The sequence below is a fragment of the Drosophila arizonae genome, chromosome 4 (assembly GCF_054131065.1).
Source record: "Drosophila arizonae isolate 15081-1271.41 chromosome 4, UAZ_ARI_1.0, whole genome shotgun sequence".
In the NCBI taxonomy this organism is placed as follows: Eukaryota; Metazoa; Arthropoda; class Insecta; order Diptera; family Drosophilidae; genus Drosophila; species Drosophila arizonae.
Window position 1 is genome coordinate 5,573,610 of NC_142924.1, and position 16,201 is coordinate 5,589,810.

At 39.6% G+C, this 16,201-nt stretch overlaps 1 protein-coding gene across 6 annotated transcripts in view; it reads right to left on the bottom strand.

Moving 5' to 3' along the window:
* Nucleotides 1–16,201, bottom strand: part of Eip63E (cyclin dependent kinase Eip63E) — a 133,048-nt gene that overhangs the window by 88,624 nt on the left and 28,223 nt on the right. The window contains exon 1 of one of the 6 annotated variants that reach the window (XM_089468159.1): nucleotides 14,070–14,092. The exons of 2 other annotated variants lie outside the window; for them this stretch is intronic. The gene's annotated coding sequence lies outside the window, so the exon portion shown is untranslated. Of the gene's footprint in view, nucleotides 1–1,351; nucleotides 1,509–14,069; nucleotides 14,093–16,201 lie in introns of those variants that run through there. 3 more of the 6 variants (XM_089468153.1, XM_089468158.1, XM_018007481.2) reach the window with 3 other exon arrangements.

Here is a 16,201-nt window from a genome sequence, read left to right on the forward strand (position 1 = left end):
ATTTAAGAACAAGTTTGATCTTGTTCTTGGAACTTTTGCTCACTTTAGCTCAGAGATTTTTCTTTGAAATTAATTATTTTCTTTGATTAAGAAGTTTTTGCTGAACTAGTTCTCTCATTTATACATATTTTAAAAGAAAACAATAAAACGGAACGATATAATTAATTTATAAGAACTAGTTCATATTAAATTCATTGTTCATGGGTAAGTCACAAATTTCATTTATGAATTTCACACTAAAGCATTATTATATTAATGTATTAACTAAAAAGAACCAGTTCAGCATGAACTTGTCCTGAAGAATGCAAATTATGTGAACTATTTTAAAACGAGACAGTATTTCAGTAATAAGAAATGCTTGTGTTCGCAAAACACCATTTGAACTAGTTCAAAACTAGCTTTCTTTTTGTTTTTCAAATTGTTTGCACAAATTTCTTTTGGAATCACCCTAGATATCTATGATCTTCAGTCTATAAGAATATATCAGAACTATGCTGAGTGTTCTTTATAACATTGGCATTCTCTGCAAAACTATTCATCTATTATTTATCTTGAATGTAGCTCACTTCGATACACACACATTCTTCACTTATCTAAAGTTTCTTTGTTCTGGAACTTGTCTGTATTTGCAGTGGAATCTATAGAAGATCATCGAAAACGAAAATATGAATACAAATTTGTATGCATATTAAAAAGTATATCAGACTAAACTCTCCTAAAATGAACATGAACAATATCTGAGACTTTTGGAAAGAGTTCGCCCAATAGTCAGCTAAAAGCTTGTTTAACTTTAGTTTGTGACAATTTCACAAACTAAATGGGAAAGCTTATAAAAAAAAGCCCCAATTCGTCTGTGTGTGTGTGTGGGTGAAAATAAATGAGTTTTTGAACGCATTTCAAACTATGCAAAAACTCATATAAATAATAAGAGGCAGATGAGAGAGAAGGGGCGAGGGGGCCAGGTCGGGCAGCGGTTGGAGAGGCTTAGCTTTGCGGTACAAGTTTTAACGTAGTTTCTAATTGGAACTGCTGCACACATAAATAAACAACCAAAGAGGGAGAAGAAAGTAGGCAAAAAAAAAATAGAAAATACACAAATACAAAAACAATAAAACAAACAGAAACACACGCGCACAACAAGCAAATAAATTAAACAAATAAATAAATAAATAAGCGAGAGAATGACTAAAAAATAGAGCGAACAGAATTATTAAAAATAATTGTTGTTGCTGTTGCTGCTGCTGCTGCTGCTGCTGGTGTTTAGTGTTGATTTATGATGCTGCGGCAAATGCGAATGAATGCGAACGGAAGCAGCAGCAGCAGCGGCACGTAACAAAATATTATGACGTACAACGCACGGCGTCACAGGTTTGGGAGCCACTTGACAGTGAGAGTAAGAGCGAGCGGGCTAGCGAGAGCGTTAGCTAACGTCACACAGATGCTAACGTACGTACGGCAGAGCGCGACGCGTCAGACACGGTTAGCGTTCAATTGTGAACTGAGCATTGGCAACGCGGCAGCCAGCCAAACGAAACAACAGTTGCAGCGACGCGTTGCGACGTCAGCAAGCAGTGTTGCCAGATTAGCTATTTAATAGCATTTTTAGCTATTTTTGAACCCTAAAAGCTATGAAAATTTTGAAAATGCTATTAGCTATAAATTTAGCTATTTTACAAACGAATATTTTGAATTTGATTTTAGTATTTAAAGCCAAAAAAAAAAAAAAAACATTTTTCGATTAAGTCCCAAATTGTACGTAATGATCTGCGCGATACTACCACCACGACTTTATCGTACTTATACTATCAGTTGTGAATTTACACCAACGCTAATTCTTCTTGGCGCGCTTCTTGGCATTAATTGTATGTGATGGATAAAAAATATAAGCAGAAATTTCGTGATTCCTGGAAAACAATCACCGAATTTAAGAATTGGATTAAGGAGGATGAGTCAGACAACAGGCGGGCGTATTGTATATACTGCAAATGCAGTGTTTTTGCCAAACTGCACGATATTAAAATGCATGCCGCGACAAAAAAACATAAAACTGCGGTTGGCGCCTTTGGGCAAAAAATTTAAACATTTTCCATGATTCCATTTAAACATGATTCCAGTTAATCAAAAATATAATTCTGATGATGATTTGGATGTGGACCAAATTGTAACATTATTAAATAACATTTAAAAATAAAAGGTTTCAGCTATTTTGTAAGCTATTTTAAAATTTGTTTAGCTATTTTCAGCTATTTTTTAGAGACGATTTTGCTATTTTTATGTCTCAAAACCTGGCAACACTGTCAGCAAGTGGCTTGCATTGGGCCGGCGCTGCCGCTGCTGCCGTTGCCATTGCTCTGCTGTGGTGAGTTTTGAGCGTACTATTAAAAGTATTTCATTCAGTAAGCGCAGCCGGCAAAGGTTGTTGTTGTAATCGTTGTTGTTGCTCGTGTGTGCTATTTTAACAGCTGCGCAGCTTTGCGTCACTTACGTCACTGCAGCGCTGGCTGTGCAGTCGCCAACAGCTGCCGACCGCAGCAGTGGCAGCGGCAGCGACAGCAAAAAGTAAACAAATAAAAATCCCATATAAAACAAAACAAATGCTGATGTTGGCTCTGCCTCGGCTGCTGCTCTATGAGAGTGTCGGGCATCATAAATTATTTAAGCATTACAACAACAACAACAACAACAATAATAGCAGCAGCAACAACCACAAACAACAATCAGCATCCACACACACACACACACACACACAGTCAGAAAGCATGAATCATCAGTCGAACGTGTGGGCGCGGGGCGTTCTGAGGTGGAACGGGCAGCGTGGTGGCAACGAGTCGCTGTCTGCGAAGGCATCCCACAAACATAGCCGAACATGCACAAGTGTGCGTGTGCGTGTGCGTCTGCTTAAGGAATGCGCTACGAATGCCAATGCAAAGAGCGAGCAACGAGAGAGCAAGCAACGCCAGCTTACGCTCTCGTTCTCTTACTTTGGTTGTTGCTGTGGGCGCTGTGCATTGGCATCCACACGATTCAAATTCACCACGACCACGCGCCACTGGGCCAACGCAGCCGCTGGGACTGACAGCAGCAGCAGCAGCAACAACAACAACAACAATAACAACAACGGCAAGCACAGCTGGTAAAAGAGAAGCGCGCATATTTTTGCTCTATTTTAAATTATTAATGAGCGGCTTGTTCAGTTATTAAAAGCTTGGGAATAACAACAGCAACAAAAAGAGCAACAGAGCCAACGAAATTGTTGCGAAACGTGCAAACATCAAATCCCCAGGTGTGCGAGGGAGAGCGGGCGAGTGAGAGGGAGTTACTGCCGTAAGTGAAGGGAACACAGGAACCGAAGTCGGAGCCGCAGGAAGCGTATTCCGCAAATTTGATTAGGCGACCTCCTGTTGGCTTCTGCCTGGTTTGAGCTTTAGCCAATGGACATTTGATTGTGACTGTGGGCCATAAAAAGATATGACCCCAAGCACCGTAAAAACACGCTAAACATCCGACCTCATACGTAACGTTAGGTTAGATTTCGGGCTTTGAGGAGTTTATGACATTAATAAAAAGGTAAAAGTAAATTAAATGAAAAACTCGATTTGCTGATTTCAAGTGGAATAAGCTTTGCGAACTGACTCAAAAGTGAGCAACTCAAGAATTGTTAAAGCTTTGTATGTGCGGGAAATGGAACTAGTTTAATTGCCTGATTAGAGTCTCATTTTTATAGAAGTTCCAATTGCAACTTTGATATATGGGCTACTAGTTCCTATATAAGAGCTTTTGAACTAGTACAGACTATTGGAAACTAGAACTAGTACGCATTTGTCAAATGCTCACTAGTGAACTAGTTCCAAATATGCATGGATTATCCAGTTTCTTATCCTTGCTCCTTTACTATGTTCCGCTATGAACTAGTTCTATTGATTTAATTCTCTTTTTACTTTCATTTCCAACTAGTTCCCATTCTATTCAGTAGTTCTATACTAGTTCCATTATTCAGCAAGTCACTGCCAGCTCATTTACAATATTAGTTTTTCCCCCTCTTTACCAGCTCCACAAAGTTCCCTTTTTTTTATAGTTTTGAACCCAGATCAAATGCCAAACTACTTTTTAATTTTAATGTGAATGGGCAATGAACTGAATTGGTTGACCGCAGCGAGCCAAGTGACACGGCCGAAGTTCTTTAAAGTCCACACACGCACAAGTTCCGTTCAGAGTCATTAATCTTTTCGTCAGCTTCGCCCCGCAGGCGAGGGCCGCTAATCCCGACGTCTTATCGGACACCCTAATCACTGCCAGAGTTTCCAAAGTTTTCTTTCAATTATGCAACCGTTTTTTTTTTTTTTTTGTCCATGTTCTCGGTCTTGTGGCCCCATTTCTATCCGAGGTACTTTGCATTCGAGCGCCCCGCGGGCCCAACCGCAGCGCCGCACCTGAGCACAGTGCGTCGGAGTGCGGCGCAAAGGCAAACAAATAAATTTGTAGTCATGCCTCGCCTCTTAAAACAAAGTGTTGCATTTGTTTAGGCTCAGGTGAGGCGGACCAAAGTCTCCTCTAGCTCAGCTCCTCGACTCGACTCGACTCGGCGACACGCACTCCGGCTCCCCGAAGGACAGGCCAGGCCAGGCCGGGCCAGACAGTGGGCGAGAATTGCGTGCGAATTGGTTTTAACTTTTGCTTTTTATCTTTCAATGTGCAACAGCACGAAAAAGCAAACGCAAAAAGGAAAATATTGCGAGTCCTTTGGGTTCAGGCGGCGGCAGCACACGCCACATTACGCATACGCCACGTGGTCCAGTGTGAACTCCTCCCTCACTCTCTCTTCGTCCTCTGCTCATATATTTAAATATGCATGCGTGTGTAAGTTTCCCTCCAGCCCCTCCCGCCCCCCTTGGCCTTCGCAAGCAAATCTCACGTGAGTTTTCGGGCTGAAAGAAAAACTTTTGCTCGACATTTTTCGTTTATCTCCGGGCAAATTTAATGGAAAACGACGTGTGTCGAAATCCAACCACGCCACGCCTCCCACAAAACCCAAAGCCAAATAGACCAAAATGTAACCCACAAGAGTGTGGAATTTCAGCAAGGAAATGACTACGAAATACCCTTTAAGGGTAGAGGCAGACAGAAAGAGAGAGAGAGAGAGAGAGAGAGAGAGAGAGAGAGAGAGAGAGAGAGAGATAGATGAGGGAAAACGACTTCAGAGAGCATTTATGATACAATTGAGGTGGAGAGAAATGGTAGTAAATAAAATTATAAATATAGTAGTAGTAGTAATATAAGTATAGTAGTAGAACATTTCTGCTACCCTTAATTTGTATCCTATAGTATTTCTCATATAGTTCATATAGTAGTAGCAAACAGAGTAGTAGATTGCTGCAGCAAATTGATAAAAGTACTGAAAGTAGCAGCATACATAGTAGTAGCTAAACTACTTTAAACGAGTAGCAGGTGACAAGAGGTAGCTTCAAAATGACTATAATTATAAATAAGAAGAGCATAACTTATGGAAGAAAATCTACTAGTCAAAATAGGTATAGCCTATTAGTCATAGAAAAAGTAGTAGATTCAGAAGTAGGAGTAGTTAGAAGAAGGGCTTAATAGTAGAGCTAGTAAAATGGCAGTGTTAAAACTAATAATAATTTTAAAAAAGTTAGTAGTAGTAAAAGTAGTAATATTACAATTTGAAGTATGAAAAAATAGTAACGGAAATAGTAGTATTAAAATAGGAGGTGTGAGCGAAGTTGTACGCAAATTCATGGGAGTAGTACCACTGGGAATAGTAGTCTAATACTAGTCTACTAATGGTTGTACAAGTAGTAGCAGAAAATTACAAATAGTAGTAGAAATAGTAGTAGACCCAAAAATAGTAGTAGCAATCAAAAACCTTAACGAGCTTAATAAAAGAGTGGAATACGAGTATAAGACTTACTCCCGCATATAAGAAGTACTAAATCTATTCTATATCTATAATAATAATCTATATAAAGGCCTCTCTCTATGCATTCGCTTTATCTACAGAGAAAAGTACCTTCCGAGTGCTGCCAATTAGATATTCCCAGCTCTCCTTGCTCTTCGAATTTTCGTGTGTCTCAAATATTGAGCATACGAAATGTGAATTAATTGCAAATCGAAATGGATTAAGACAGCAGCAGCAGCAGCAGCAGAAGAAACAGCCCCAACCTCTAGATGAAGCCACAAAATCGAGTGGCGTTTGGGGCGGCCATTAAGGGCAAATGTGGGCGTGGCATATTAGGCACTTGGGCTTATTGAAGCGTCTGCCTCAAGCTCTCTCCACAGCCTTTCGATGTCCGCACTTAATTGACTTTTGAAGCGATGCTCGACTACGAAATGTTGCCCCAAATTTGTTTGCCCCCTTCGACACGACACACACACAGATGAGCACACACACGCACACGCACACACACACACACACACACACACACTCATACAAATAAAATCATTTAAATAATAAATGCGGCAAAAAGTTTATGAAGCTGGAAGGCCGTAATCAAAGTTAGCTGCGAGCATAATGAAAACATTTACAAAATGTTTGCTCATAAAATCAATATTGAGCCAAATGGCAACAAATAACTGGAATTGGAGCAAATACATATGCTGGACACACACACACACACACACACACACACACACAGAGATATACACTTGCAATCTAGCAGAGGCAGCTGCTGCAATATTCACGTAATTGACTCTCATATAACTTTCATCTCACTCGCTCACTCTCTCCTACTCCCTCTCTCCCTCCCTCTCTCCCTCTTTCACTCACTGGCCAGCTTGTCACATAATTGCAAATTGAACTGGTTCCATTTGTGGAATCACTGTTGCTACCTCAGCCCCACCCCCCTTTCCACACCTCTTCCGCCCATCTGCTAACGCACTTTTGCTAATGATCCGCATTAGCTGGGCATTAAAAGTTTGCACAAGTGGGCGACTGGGCGTGGCTGGCACAAAAACAAGCTGCGGCCAAACAAATATAAACATGCTGCGCAGCGTTGCCGGATTTCTGTGTTTTGGTTAAACGCAGCTGACAACGCTGCGAGCCACAAAAATCATAATTCAAAGCGAGCAAAAAGTGTCTGAAATGTTTGTTTAACTGTGATTTCAGCTGCTGTGTGGGTGTGTGTGTGTGTGTGTTAGTGTTGTGTATAGTGTGTGTGAGTGTGTTTCTCTGTTAGTTTTGGCTATTTGCGGTTTGGTTGCAACTGTTAAGCTGCGGTTGCAGTTTGGCAAGCATTGAATTGATTTAGTTACGCTGCTTACTTAAGCTTACTTAAGCCGGATTAAGTGTTAACACATTTAAGCCTAATTAACTAAATTATGTGGTGACAACTTTAGTTTAACTGATGCAAGTTTGCTGTAGCAGAAGAAGTTGAGCAGAAAATGCACAGTAAATGCTTAAACTTCATAATGATTAATACAATGCTCATTAAAATATGGAAGTGATTAACATTTTGTGATTTATTGCTTTATTTAATATTTTTATTTATATGTATTTTACAATATAATCGATTTAATTATAATTTTGCGCACAGTTTTAGAGTTTTTCTTTAAAAGCAATCAAGTAAATTTCATCTGTTGATTGCTGCAGTTGCTCCATAAATATGGCCAAGGCTTAATCAGCTCAAATATTTGTGCAAATCCAATCAAATAATTCTCCAAGACCTTTAAGCAAACAACAGCCAGAGCAACAAGAACAACAACAACAACAGCAAGGAGCAGCAGCAGCAGCAGCAGCAACAACAACAACAAACAAGTTCATTAATCAAGCAAACGACTGAGGGCAACAAATTCGAGGAAAATTCTTGTGTATACAATAAATTTTTAATGTGCAACACTTCCCGTTAAAAACTGAGCAAGCCGAGAAGTGAGCGACCCGAGCAGACACAGATAACTAATAATAATAACAACAACAACAACAATCAGACCAACAACAACAAGAACAACATGAACTTCAACTATAAAACAGCATTTGCAGCTAATAAATTTCATAACTCGAAACTCACTGATATTTATTTTTCATGCACTGAGCCAATTGGCAGCTGCTCGACGAGCTGATACCCTAGATGTGTTCAACTTTTACCAAATTCAAAGAAGCCATGAAAAATGTTTAGCATATATCAATTCTCACTCAAGTACAACATATCCTATGACACCAAGTAGCTGCTGCTCGACGAGCTGATACCCTGCAAATGTTTATAGAGCTTAAATTATCAACCAGATCAGTTAACTAAATCAGCAGATTTATTAGAGCGTGCAAAAAGCTGCCTATCGACTAGCAATACCCTGTAATTCACTTAAATGTTAGAAAACAAAGTAGAAAGTAAGAAAGTATAATAATATAAAATATTATACTGGGTAATAAATAATTTATTAGATTGTTAGATACCCTGTAAATCGGAGAATTTGAGCTTTAATCTATGCATGCAACAGCTAAATCTAGACGAAGACAATTTTCTGCGAGCTTAAGCTACCTTCTCTTATATACAGTCAATTTTCAGCCACACCCCATTATGTGTACTTCACACTTACAGGGTATTCCCACCGACAACAAGATACAAAACAAATAAACACAAAAGCCAAAGTTGCAAACCTCAGTTCTAAAACAGTTTCAACCCAAGATGCACAGAAAGATTTGCGGCCTGCTTCAAAGTTGAATCGAGTCGGCGGGGGTGGACTATGGGGAATATGGGGGATATGTGGGGGGTAAGAGGGTTGCATTTTTATGAGCTGCAAACTTGCAGTAAAATAAACAACATAAAACCAGACGAAGAAGAAGAAGAAGACCCTGAGAGATGCCTCCACTCGAAGGAGGATCAAAGTTGAGTTTATCAAGAGTGGAAATTTCGGTTTTAGGTTTGCTGCTAATTGTCGAATTATGCAAAACGAGACTCGCTTTAAAGTTTGTTTTTGGGGGAACGGAAAAGGCGGGGTGGGGCGTGGCAATTTGCTATATTGAATTTGCGCCAAGAAGTTGAGTTTTGCAGCCAACAAATTAAATGCAGCACCTCGAGGCAGACGAGCAAGCAATTAAGCTACTTGAGACATCTCTGTGGACACTTGGCACAACGGAAGCTGCGGCTGACCGGTTCCCAGTTCCAGTGCCAGTGCCAGTGCCAGTTCCAGTTCTCGATCCACTTCCCTTGCTAGTTCCTCTAGCGACAGCATGCAAATGATTTCCGCTCTTCGCATTTTATGAAAATTGAAATTGAAAGAGTTCACAGCTTCGTCAGCCCAGAGACTCGCATGAGATTCACACATGTTGCATGAAGGGGAACAACTAGTCCACTATGCGCCATCTCTCTCCCCCTCTTCCTCTCTTCCCCTCTCTCTTATGGTACAGCCCATTAAACAGTTTTGTTTGCTTTCGGTTTCAGTTTTGAATTGGATTCTCGTTCTCACGACGCGCGCACTTTGATGACTCAAACAAATTTATATATATATACGTATGTGTGTGTGCGTGTGTATCCACTAGGTTTATTGAGTCTCTTTTTTTTGAGGGTATTTAGCGTGTTGTGCTCGCTCCCCTTTCAATTTCTAAAAAACTGCAGCAAATTGTATAAAAGAGCCGGAAGTTTGCGCTTTTGAGACTAAACGGCAATTCGAACTTTGAGTGGGCGTCGAGTTGTGCTGGCATTATTATTGGGAATTCTCTTCATTTATTTCTGGTATTTATTTACAGTTGAAGCCGTTCAATGTTGCATGTTGCATTCAGCTAAAAGCTCTATGGAAGTGTGGCTAATCAAATGTAAATGAATATTGTGCAAAAACTAGAAATTCAAATTCATTTGGAAATCTCAATTGAATGAAAATTCAACAGAAAAGTCTTCAGCTGAAAAGTGCAACAAAATCTTTGGCAAAATATTTCAAATTTGATTCTGCTGAGTACATTTTTAATTTAAAAGCCATTGAGAAATTAAAATTTTATTTGATTTATGTAAAATTTTCATAATTCATAATTCATCAGAGGGTTTCCAAATTGAATAATTCTTTAATGTAATTTTATGTATTTAAAAATTCTGATAACTATTAAAATTTGAATTTTTCGTATTTAAATATTATTTTAAAGTTATTTTTTATTTTCTTTTGAAACACTATCTTGTATTGAAAATTTAAATTGTTTTAATATATTATATACTATATTTTATAATTTTATTTTTTAATTATAAATTAAAATTTTTTAGTTTTATTATTAATTTTAACTTTTATTGGAAATTTATTTAATTTTATTGTAAATATATTAAATTATGTTTTTTATTATTTTATTATTTTATTTTTAAATTTTAATATTACAGTTTTATTTTTTTAATTGACTTTAATTTCTTATTTTTTGAATAAGCTTTAATTTAATTTTATTAACTAATTTTTTTAAATTCAAATTTATTTGAAAATGAAAAAAAAAATAAAATAAATAAATAAATATACCTTCAAGACACTAAAATTTTATTACATTTTACTTGTTATCAAAATAAAATTGATCTTATTGATTTAGCTTTAAATAGTAGCCCACAAAAGTCTCTGCACATTGCTCCATTTTATTCACTGCGTAAATCTCGCTGCAGCAACAATAGATTTATTTACTCTATGCAATTGTTATATAAAACATTTCACATTTCAACATTGTCGCCTATGGGCACTAAAAAATAAGCCAGCAGACACAAAAGTTGGCAACAATTGTGGCACTTGTCTCACATTTGCCACTTTGGGCTTAATTAAATAGAATGCAATTTAAAACCGTTCATTGTGCAGTTATGCAGCTGTTGTTGATGTTGTTGTTGTTCGTAGTGCAGTCATATTACATGGTTCTTTCTCGCTTTCTCTCTATCTCTCTCTCTGTCTCTCTAGCTCTTCCGCCTCAGCTGCTGCTGTTTCCTGGCTGTGCACCCACATAAGAGGCTGAAAAACGACACCCATGACGTGTGTGTGTGCGTGTGTGTGTGTGTGTTGCATGGCAGTCAGCCATCAGATATACAACAACAACAACAACAACGCACAGCCATAAGGATGCATGTGAAGTGGAAGTTAAGGGCCTGCCGCTGCCATTTTCTTTAGCTCTATAACATACGAGACGACGACGTCGTCTTGAGGCTCACACATGAGCTGATTACGAGGGGCACGTCTCCACATCACTGCCCGCCCACTGCCACGCCCATGCCAAGCCGCACTTACCCTCCTCTGGCATGCTCCAGCTCCCCGCAACTTGCGCGGTCGTTTAACTTTTGAGTCGGCGATTAAATGCAGAAATTCTTGGACTCTGCATTTCGTGCTCTGCGTCTTATCATGTGTTTACTACACTGTAAAAAATTGCGCTAAGCGCATTAATTGAATTGTAATTGCAGAGGCAGACACACACACACACGCACACATACAAGCAGCTGCTGTTGATTCGTTGGCTTTGTGTGGCATTTACTTCAAGTGCCCCAGCCCCAGCCCCAGCCCAGCTTAAAGGACGTTGAAGGTGAACAACTTTCAGCTATTAGAAAAACAGAAAGAGAGAGCATGAGTTGTAGAGGGAGAGAGAGAGGGAGCTGCAAGTTGCACAGGAATTGTGGTTGAACTGGTTCTGCTGTGGGCAGCGAACCAGTTGCCCACTCGCTCTTGCTCTTGCTCTGGCTCTGGCTCTGGCTGTTGCACTCACTGATTAGAACGTGTGGCAAGTTGCGCTTTCGGACAGGGAACATAAATTCGCGTCACTCATACGCCACGTGGGCCGCATTGCAACTGAGATTCGAATGGAATTCTCTCGCTGTCTCTATGTCTCCCTCTCTGTCTCTCTTGTTTTCAATTATTTTTTGCATGTTGCATAGTTGCAGTGTGAGTGTGTGTGTGCCACAATCAATTTATTGCTCAGCGCCTGCTTTCGCCCCCGCCACATAACTTACGCTTTTTATTGGCCACTTGGCCACGCCCCTTTGGCCGCAGCCCACTCCCCATTTATACTACCATATCGTTTAAGCCATTTAACCCTTTTGTGTATTCTCGATTGCAATGGCTTTTAATTTTCTTTGCCGACTGCTTGCCACAGAAGCCAGCAGGCCAGGCCAGGCCATTTCGCCTGCCCCATCTGCCTCCTGCCTGCCGCCTCCTGCTACCTACCATCCTTGTTGCACTTACTGCTGCATTCTTTCGCAGCAGTCTGTGCCATTTATGGCTCTAGAGCTCAGCCCAGTAAATTTCTGACATAATTGAGCTGTCGCAATTTACAACGTCATGTATGCCTCCAAATGGGCAAAGCTCAAGGGTTTTTAATGAGTGCGCCATGGGGCAGGTTCCTGGGAGCGCAAAAGTCAGACAAATGAGTTGATTGGGAAGAGAGAACAACATAAGCTGAAGAACAAACAATGAATGTGAAACAGATCGAGAAGAGGGAAACAAAACCCAAAAGTCAGCTGGACTATAATTTTTTTTTATATATATTGATAGTTTTATAAGACTCAAGCAATAGACTTTTTAACATAAAATTGAAATCAGTCGCCTATAACTAAGACTTCCATGAAATAAATCATTAGATTATGTAAAAATTCTATTTTATCCAACAAAACTTAATCAAAAATGTAATTTAATTTCAAAATTTAATTACCTAACAAACAACAGCTGCAAACCGAGCTCAAATTGTTAAGCCGCTTGAAAATCGCTTCAAGTTTATCCAAGCTACGACAGTTCTCCAATAGCCGCATTCAAATGAAATAATCCAATTAGAATCCACATTGAATCTCAACAATGCCAACTCGACATGTTATCTCTGTCGTATCTTTGACAATTGCATGTCTAATTAGCAAATAATTATAATTCCCGTTACATCACAAATGTGACAAAGACTCAACTTTATAATTTGCAAACACAAAGGAGTGAGCGAGCACACAGCCCACCCACACACACACACACACATATACACATATTGCGGCACCAGCTGCTCACTCTCTCGCCGCAGTCAACGCTCACTCACTCTCCCCGCTCTGTGGCTGTGACTATGCTTGACTAACTGTAACTAGCCGAAAGAGCGACACAAAGCACATGTAAACAGAAGCCGCAGAGCGAAGCTATAACAGAAACAACACCGAAGCTGTAAAGTTACATAATAAAACTAATAATAATTATCAACGCCATTGTCAAGGCATCAAAAGGAAACCGAAAACCAAAGAGAGCGCGAGAGTGGGAGAGAGTTGAAAGAGCGACAGCGTGGGTAAAGCCGGGCCAGTGTGTATGTGTGTGTGAGTGAATGGATGAGCGAGCGAGTGTGCGACTGTGTGTGTGTGTGTATGAGTGAGCGAGCGAGCTGAACACAAACAAGGCGACAAAAAACTTTGCCATTTTGTTATTGTTTTTGGCTTGTTTGGGCTGCTGCTGTTGCTGCTGATGCCTGACATGACTTTACTGTTGGCTCCTGCTCTTCTCGTTGTTGTTGTTGTTGTTGTCGCCTTCGCTTTTGGTCACTTGGCATCTGGCAGCTCTCACTCACACACACACATACATACGTACATATGACAGTCAGCGGTAAATGCGCGTTTGACATTGCGATGCCCGTTGCGAGGCTGATGGCCAGCCAACCATCCAGCCAGCATAGCTGCTGCCATGTTCTATACCAAACAAACAACAACAGCAACAACAGCAACAACAACGACAACAGCGACAAGCACATGCAGGCACAGAATGGTCGCCAGGACAATAAAAATGGCATAATGAAAGTTTTGCAGGCTGAAAGGCTAGCCGTCAGTCAGTCAGCCAGTCAGTCGTTCGGTCCCTGCGATTTGGCCACATCATCTCCACATTGTTTTGGGGGTCTGAGAGTTATAAATGGTGTTTAATGGGTTTGTTGACTGGTCTGTTTGAATGGCTCTTTGACTGGGGGTTCAGTTCGGGGCCTGTTCGCTGTTTGGTCATGGCTCGTTATGGGCCACGCTTTATGGCTGTTTCGAGCACTTTTTTCACTCAACTACAGCGTGATGAATGCATGTCCTTGAAAAGAAAATAATATAAAAAGCAAACAATCCTAGCAAAAAATACAAATACAACAAGCTGAACTGCCAGACAATTGTCAGCATATGCATAAAGCTTACCCAACTCCAAGTGCCATTAGCTGATTAGAGTACAGAGTTTAGAACTGCAATTGACGTAACACTCACCTGTAATGGAAAAGCATACAAATCATATATTAATTAAAATGTGCAAAACTTGTTTAGTGTCGTTTGTAGTTTACTTTTTTAATTACATTATAGTAATGCAATTTCAATTTCATTTGTTTTTTTTTTTTTTTTTCTTTATGAGTCCTTAAAATACCGTAAAGTATAGTTAACTAACTTTTGGCGAAAACCCAGAAAAAGTTGTAAACAACTTTATGACTATTTAGTGAAAAACAGTTATAAGCAGCGCAGTCAATGCAACTTTTGGAAGAGGAACGAGTGGAGAGCAAGGAGTGAATAAAAATTATAAGCGAGTCAACGTTCATTGACTTGAGAGGAAAAGGAAAAGTCAAAACTTGAAATGGATTTTGATATAATATATAATAATAAAATATTTTTTAATTAAAAAAAAAAAAAAAAAAAGAAAAATTATAATAATAAATAAATAAATTTATGAAAATGCAAATGCACTGTGTGTGTTGTTTAATAAATGAAATATCCGTTCTTCGAGGTGCACAGGGTATCTCATATTCGACTAGAGTTATGCATATACAAATCTTCATACACTCAACTTTCATTTGTACTTATATTTATTCACAAATTTTACTTTTAATTACTAACTTCATAGCCAGTCAGCTTTACAGCTCCAAGAGTTAATTATATTTTCAAACTTGTTTATTTTGCACTCGAAAATCCAGTTGACTTCAATTGAAATTTAAAGCTCTTTCCTTCGCATAGCCCCAACTCAGATGCAATTGCATTTCCAATTATTTTTATTAGCAATTGTAAAATTTTGATTTGCATTTTTAGCCAATCGACAAATTGTTATATATTTTGCATGTAAATCTTCCAGTTAACCAGACCACAGTCTCGATTTAAATGCCAATTCAAGTCGAAAGGAAATGCGATTGCAATCTCAATCGATAGTTTGCAATTGGAATTGCAATTAGTGGGCGTCACTGCAATGGACTCGTATAACATTTGGCTTTCAATTATGCGCATAAGATGGGAAATGATATTTTATCCTTGGCGAAAGCAGCTTCTGACCAAGTCTGGCTCCGTCTATGTTTTGTCCCCCTCTCTCTCTCTCTCTTTTTCTGTCTCTGTCTCTCGCTCGTACAATAAATTTCTGCATTGCGGCCGGGCGGCACAATTTATATGAATATTTTGCCAGTAAATTTGCATATCATAATTGTGAATTGTGTTGGCCTATCCTACTACACTGTGTCTACATGCAGCTTTCTCCCTCACTCACTCTCTCTCTCTCTCTTTCGCTACACTTGCTGTCTTTTGTATGCCGCATTCAATCAGCTCGTTGACTGACGTTGACGACTTTCAGCATGCCTCTTCTCGCTTTTATCATTGGCATTTTATTTACGTGCCACGCCTCCACTGCCTCTCTTCCCTTTCTCTGTCTCTTTCACACAGTGACTCAGTGAGCCAGACAGCATACAGAGCTCACTGGGAGACGGCGCACGGGGGGGGCTGCATCGCCGTCGCTTAGACGAGTTGCCCCGCCAGCTGCTGTCAGTCGACGTTGGCTTTGTTTGCCCTGCGGCAAGGCTAATGTCAAGGTTGACTCAGCTGTCGCAGCATGTCGAGGCCTCTGGCATCCATCCGCTCGGATTTGTGTTGCATTCGAAATGGATTATAATTGAGTTGAGCTGCTGTTGCCGCTGCCGCAACAATCCAGCTTTAACCTGCTCTCGCACGCTGCGGGTCGGTTTTAACCACATTTTAGTGGATTGAAAGTATTTAAGGGGCGATTTTGGCAAATCCTATCAAATTCATATTCCATACAATCGCAAGAAATGAGTTCAATTCTATATAAATATTTGATTATATATTATGTAAAATCTTTATTATAATTAAAATTATTTCTTGCTATTAAACAAAATTAAAAAATAAACAAGTAAGAAAGCTCTAGTCGAGACTACTCGACTACGAGATCCCCTGAACCCTTGGAGTAATATCTATTTCAATAATTTTTCGCGACTTTCAGCTTACACAGGAAACACGCACACACACACACACACACACACACACACACACACACACACACACACACA